The following is a 7,254-nucleotide window of genomic DNA, read 5'->3' on the forward strand; positions in this document are numbered from 1 at the left end:
TCGTTCCTTTTTCCATTTCTGTGATGGAACTCCTATTTGGGGACTTCCCTGGCTTTTTTCTGGCCCACGTAGGACCAGTCTGAATAGTTGGCCCTGGTGAAGATTTGACGTTTTCATTCCCAACAAGTTTCTGATTTGAGTTTCTGTTGAAACGAGGCTTCATTTTAATGTTGTATTTTAATCTTGTTTTTAAGTTTGTCTTAATCAATTGTTTTATATCTGGTGTTAGCCGCCCTGAGCCCTGTCTTGGCTGGGGAGGGCGGGCTATAAATAAAATTTATTATTATTTTTTATTATTATTATTATTATTATTATTATTATTATTATTAGATGACACTTAAAGCCAGGTTCCCACCTAGGCAAATCCCAGAGACCCCTGAACTCCTGCTCCCACCCTTGATTTCATTGCAATTTTAGATTTCTTGGAGTCCTGCCTTTGAGATATGTATATATATATAGAGAGAGAGAGAGTTTTTGACTCTGCACCTGGGTTAAAAGTGGATGGCAGTTCCATCCGTTGCAGGTGATAACGGAATCCTTCAATAAGAACACCTCATGGACTGCGCAGAAAAGGTGTTTTTTGGAGTGTGTGGAGACGAGCCAATTCCACTCTGCACATGGTCTAAGCCCCATTTTTTTCCTGCAGGAAAACCCTATTGGTTTTTGCGGTTGTTTCAGGGGTGTCTTATGAGCAGGGCTCTCGGTTAAAAGTCCACTTACAGGTCTGAGCCGTAGCTGTCAACGTTTCCCTTTTTTTTAAGGGAAAGTCCCTTATTCCGAATAGGATTCCTCGCAAGAAAGGGGAAAAGTTGACAGCTATGGTCTGAGCTGAGTTTAATTCTGAATATCATCAGATTTTACTGGTCATAGAAATACAGGTTACAACAAAAGGAAGGAAGGAAGGAGTAGACAAACAGGCCTCAAAAACATATTACAGCACATACGATTAAATCATTATAATACTGCTGTTTAATCCTGTGGTATCTTTGTTCCTGCTGTCCTTTCGCTTCTTCGCCTCTAGATGGTGCTCTTTCGCTGCTTGAACTTGGCTCACCTTGATTCCTTGCAAAGTGGAGGTCAGGACACACTGTGTGTGGAGTTTTGTGTTTTTTTGTGTGTGTTGGGGACTTGCAACTCTCTGTTCTCCCCCCAACCCATCCCCCACAAAGGTAACACACCTTTGCAGTACTGTCTCCTTAAACAACCCCACAGAAAAATCCCTGGCCCCATTTTCTGAACGACCTAACCCTAAACAGGCACCAAATTCCCTTTAAATAAGAGTTTTTTTAAAAGATCTCGTTTATTTTATCCCACCCTGTCTCGAGAGCTCTGGGCGAGTCGACATCACCTTCCCCACACTGCTGTCCCCTTTCGCTTCCTCTTACCCTCGGATTTTCCATGAGGTCTAGAAACTTCGCTTAAGTCAGCATAAAGGTAAAGGTAAAGGGACCCCTGACCATTAGGTCCAGTTGTGGCTGACTCTGGGGTTGCGGCGCTCATCTCGCTTTACTGGCCGAGGGAGCCGGCGTTCAGCTTCTGGGTCATGTGGCCAGCATGACTAAGCCGCTTCTGGCGAACCAGAGCAGCGCACGGAAACGCCGTTTACCTTCCCGCCGGAGTGGTACCTATTTATCTACTTGCACTTTGATGTGCTTTTGAACTGCTAGGTTGGCAGGAGCAGGGACCAAAGAACGGGAGTTCACCCCGTCGCGGGGATTCGAACCGCCAACCTTCTGATCGGCAAGTCCTAGGCTCTGTGGTTTAACCCACAGCGCCACCCGCGTCCCTAAGGCAGCATAGAATCCTAGAATTGTAGAGCTGGGAGGGACCGCTAGGGTCATCTAGTCCAGCCCCCTGCAACGCAGGAATCATTTGCCCAACGTGGGATTCGAACCCACAACCTTGAGAGTAAGAGTCTCATGCTGCTTGTGTACACAGGCAATATATTGGGTCCTTTTGGAGGGATAGAGGCCAACACCTGCCCAGCCTGTAGGCAGCAGGAATATTGATTTTGAGGCTTCCCCAAATCTGAGGATTGATTTTCCAAAGTGTAGGCCTTCAGGGAATACTTTCCACATCCATTGTCCTGGACGGGGCAGATGATTCTGGGGGGAATATTTTAAGAGGGACACACTCTGTTCACCTGGCCTGTTGGAGTCTCACTGCCACCCGTGAACTGAGAGTGCCCTGTTAGAACAAACTCAATTTTTCCTCCCTAGGGGGTCAGGGAAGACTGGTAGCGGTGAGGAAAGTCGTCCTTTGTGACTGGACTTCTCACAGAGAGATCCCTGTTCATAAGAAACTCTGACCCCCTGAAACCACTGCGAAAAACAACCATTTTTCCTAAGGAAAAAAACCAAAACAGGGCTTTGATAATTTGCAGAATTGGGCATCTTGACCAATTATTTTTTCTTCTCCCCCCCCCCCACCATTGTTCTTTTTTTAGAAAAACCAGGCCACAAACTCAAGCAGGTTAGAATCATGCTGCAGCGATGCAAACGACAGCACCACTAGTTCTCATGATTTTAACATGAACTGAAATTGCGTGAACCCCTTTCCTGCGGCAACCTCACGAGATAGACTTAGGGGTGTGCGGCAGCAGCTGGAAGAAGGTTCCCAGATATTTTCGGAATAGTGGAGGGGAGGAATTCTTCCGTCCCTCTTTCCTCCTCCTCTGACCAGCAAGGAAACTGATCAGATTGCGCCAGATAAACAGAGGTGCAAATTTGCTTAACTTGCACGGTTTCCGCAGGTTGCCGTGTCGGATGCTAGAAGTGTAAGGTGTGCACATTCTTATACGCAAGTCTGGTTCCCAAGGAGTGGCTCAAATGAGCTGCTTATATATTTAGGAGGGCGTGTGTGTAGGGGAAAGTCCATGGAGGTGATGCAAAAGGCTTGAGCCTTTCCACACCTCCGAAAGGAAGAACAAGGAGAACACCTGGAAAATGGAGCAGGCAGGTGTTGACATCAGCCTGTCCGTCTTCGAGAAGGGGAGCAGCACAAATCTTCTCCAGCTTTTGCCTATAGATTTAAACCTCAGGGGACATTTTATCATATGTGGTGGGATTGTAATGCACCGTATTTTTTGCTCTATAAGACTCACTTTTTCCCTCCTAAAAAGTAAGGGGAAATGTGTGGGCGTCATATGGAGCGAATGCAGGCTGCGCAGCTATCCCAGAAGCCAGAACGGCAAGAGGGGTCGCTGCTTTCGCTGCGCAGCCATCCCTCTTGCTGTTCTGGCTTCTGAGATTCAGAATATATTTTTTTCTTGTTTTCTTCCTCCAAAAACTAGGTGTGTCTTATGGTCTGGTGCGTCTTATAGAGCGAAAAATATGTCAATTAGAGTTTTTTGGGGAAATGATATACAGGGAATTGAAGAAAATGTTCCATTTAACATTTGTTTAAAAACCTGAAGCATTTTTGTTAGGGATTGTAGGGAAAGACCTGCCAAAAAAGCTGAAAAACATCTTCATGTATGCGACAATGGCCGCGAGAGTCCTAATAGCACAAGGATGGAAGACTGAAGAAATTCCAACTAAAGAATCACGGCAAGAAAAATTGATGGACTATGCAGAACTGGCAAAACTGACACATAAGTTACGGGACAAGGATAACTGTGACTTTAAAGAGGAATGGGAACCCTTTACAAAGTATTTGAAGAGGCAACAAAGTGAAATGGACTCCTTGGCAGGTTTTGAATAAACATTCACAAACTTTTTATTGACAATAATTAGTTAAACAATTTAAGGATTTATACAGCTTTGTAACATGCAGAGAACAGCATTCACAGAGAAACCAAAGACTGGAACTGAGGGAAGTCGGGGTGGGGGTGGGTGGGTTTTGTGGGGGAGGGTGGGGGAAGGGAGGAAAATGGGGGGAAATTAAGGATGGCATGTTTTTGGATAATATGTTTTGTTTAAATATTTAATTAAAATTATATATAAAAAAATAAAAACCTCAAGTCATGTTTTAGAAGGTTTTCATCTAGGGACAGGCTGTCTTGCAGTCCAGAAAGCTGAATGTTGCTTGAGCCTCTTTTCTTCCACAGAGTTGGGACACTGGCGGCCATCTAGTCCAACCCCCTGCAATGAAGGAATCTCATCTCAAGCATCCCTGACAAATGGCCGCCCCGCCTGTGCTTAAAATCCTCCCAAAGGTTGAGAGGCCATCTCCCGAGGGAGCCCATTCCACTGTCGGACGGCTCTTGCTGCCAGATGTTGAGTCGGAACAACTTTTCTTGAAGCCACGGGTTCAGGTCCTGCCCTCCGGAGCAGGAGAAAGCAAGCTTGCCCCATCCTCCAGGTCTTTAGATATTTGAAGATGCTCCTCTCTGTCTACCTCGACTGTTCCTCGCAAGGCTTGGCTTCCAGACCCTCGATCGTCTTGGTCGCCCTCCTGTGCACACTTTCTGGTCTTCTGAACTGGGTTAGGCCCCCTAATGGAAGCAAAATAACTTAAGAAGGCACGGACTTCTTATGAGAAATGAGTGGCCCCTTCCATTCCTCTTTGCACCTTCTTTACTGGTTGTGGACAAGAAAGCTACCCTAAGTCTTGCCCAGGTGAGGTTGTTTTCCTTTTCACGTACCTGTACATAGGTGTCCATCTGATGATCGCAGTGCCCAGGGGCTCCTCTGAGAATCAATTTTATTGTGCGTTCGTGATTATTTGTGTTCATGATGGTATCAGGGCAGTTATACGCCCACCCGTTTTCAATACTGGTTGTGCCTGCAAAAGTTCTGGAGTGGCTGTACAGTGGTACCTCGGGTTACATACGCTTCAGGTTACAGACTCCGCTAACCCAGAAATATTACCTCGGGTTAAGAACTTTGCTTCAGGATGAGAACAGAAATCGTGCTCCGGTGGCACGGCAGCAGCAGCAGGAGGCCCCATTAGCTAAAGTGGTGCTTCAGGTTAAGAACAGTTTCAGGTTAAGAACGGACCTCCAGAACAAATTAAGTACTTAACCTGAGGTACCACTGTACTGCTCTGTTCCCAACCGGTGTTTGTGCTGTAGCTTCCTTCTGAAAATCGATAATTTTTTCATCCCAAAAATGTTCCAGTTTTTCCCCCTTTGTCGCCCTTTGCTACACAAGAGTTGTCCCTTCAGATGGCAATAATACAGTAGCTTTGTGGAAGCATCACAAAACCATGAAAAACCCCAGACTGGAGGAACCCTAAGTAGGTTCTGAAGGTGGGCCGACTTTCTTGCTTCCGTACTGAGGGCCAGAAGTTTTCAGAAATATAGAAAGCAGGGGTCAAAATGTTAAGAGCTCTTCTGCTTTGCAACGTTCCATCTTAAAACCAAAAGACAAACGGCGAGGTATATTCTGAGAATGAAGCCACATCGGCTGTTTTGGTTCGAAGCTGGTAGTGGAGTTATAAATATAAATATATATAAATTTTTATTTATACCCCACTCTCCCCGGCCAGAGTTACCACCTTGATGCTTGTTTAGTTGTTCTTAAGGTCTAGTTTAGTGGTGTTTTGTAACATCTTGTGGTAGGAGGTTCCACTGGTTAATTATTGTGAGTGATGAGGAGATAAGGCGAATTCCTTTTGTATTTGTTAGCCCTGTGGAGGAAGCCCGAGGGCTAATAAAAAGGAGGCCTTCTCGCTGGCTTGGGATTTTTGCAGTGCTTTGAGCTCGGAAACAAAGGATTTCTCACAAGTCAGGTTCCGGGATTATCAGGCTGTGGTTTCCCAGTGCAGAGGAGGAAAGTACTCTGTATATGCTCAAAGGCACATTAGCCTCTGTAATTATTGCTTTGGGTCCCCCAACTAGGCCTCTGCTGCCACTTAAGGAGAGTGCGAGGTTAGTTCCGTGGAACATTTTGGAATTCCACCAAGATGGCTTCACTCGTACCATTTAGACTCGTAAGACTTCTTATCTTTCCGGAGAAAAGCTCTGTGGAACTGGAAAACACGGAAAACAAAAACAACGCCCTCCTCCCTTTTATTGAGTTCAATTGGCACAGGAGCGTGTGAGTTGCTGGTATCACAGATCTCTTCATCTGAGAGTGCTGCCTCTTCCATCTTGCACAACCGACACCACAACACATTGTTTGCAACTGAGCCTTTGTCAGTTGATCTGTTATTTTTATTTAATAACCTGTCAGTCGTGCTACCGTACAACTGGCTTCGTCTGCAGTGGCAGCTCGGTTTCGAAGCAAGCTTTGCCTCTCTGGGCCTGCCTTCCTCCACAGCGTTCTTGCGATCTGGAGGATAGCTGCCGGACAGGCCGAAATTCAACAGGTGTGGCTTCCCCCCCCCCAGGCATGCAGAGAAGGGGAAAGCTGCCCCTGTTGAATGCTGGGGTCTCCGGGGATCTTTTCCTTAGAATTTAAAACAAACTGCTTCTGTGGCAATGAGTCTCCACATCTCCTCAACCAAAACTTCCTCTGTCAAAGGGGCTGTTTTCTGGATGAGTTTTGGGAACCCAAAAGTTCTTGAGCCCAGTTCCCACTAATGTGCCAATTTCTCTCTCGATTTGACCCCACGGCGGGGCACATCTCTCTGGGACACCCTTTGGCGATGCCCAACGTTGCCAGCTCACCAAATGCCCCCCCCCGTGTGTGCAGAGACAGCAACATCCCACCTCCTTGAACCTTGCCCAAATTTGGCCAACCTTCCTCCCTCTCCCCCCCTCCTATTTCTATATATAATTATGCTGACTCCTTCCAAATCAGCAATTCCATTAATCTACCTCCAATTCTATTCACCTGGGGGTGGAGAGAGAGAGGAGGAAAAACCCCACAACATTAGATATTTAAATGTTATTTTTTACCATTTCCCACTTTTTAAAAGCAGCCACACAAATACCCCCCAAACAAACCCTGTAAGGGTAAAAAGAAAAAGAAAACGTGTTAGCAAATCGCCACATTGAGAGATGATTTTGGGGGGTGTGGAGAGTGGAAACTGGGGAACAAAACGTTTCCTCTTCCTTCAAAGGAGTCTTTTTGTGGCATATTTTTCTCTTTCTCTCACCTTCCTGCTCTTTCTCCCTCCTTTATTCCTACCCCCCCGGAGGTATTTTCTCTTTTTCTTTCTCTCTCTCTCTTTTGCATTGGCAACGTGCAAGATTGGATTCCGGAGTCCGTATCTTCTTTCATCTCCTGACTCCGGCTCCCCTGCCTGGCGTTTCAGAGTGTCTCTTCGTTCCAGAATTTCACATTCACCAATTCTTCTCTCCTCCCTTTTCTCTCTCTCTCTCTCACTCAAAAAGAAAAAAAAATCCCACCCTCCTCTCTCCTTATT

Source organism: Podarcis liolepis (assembly GCF_965112155.1).
Source record: "Podarcis liolepis genome assembly, chromosome: 13".
Lineage (NCBI taxonomy): Eukaryota > Metazoa > Chordata > Lepidosauria > Squamata > Lacertidae > Podarcis > Podarcis liolepis.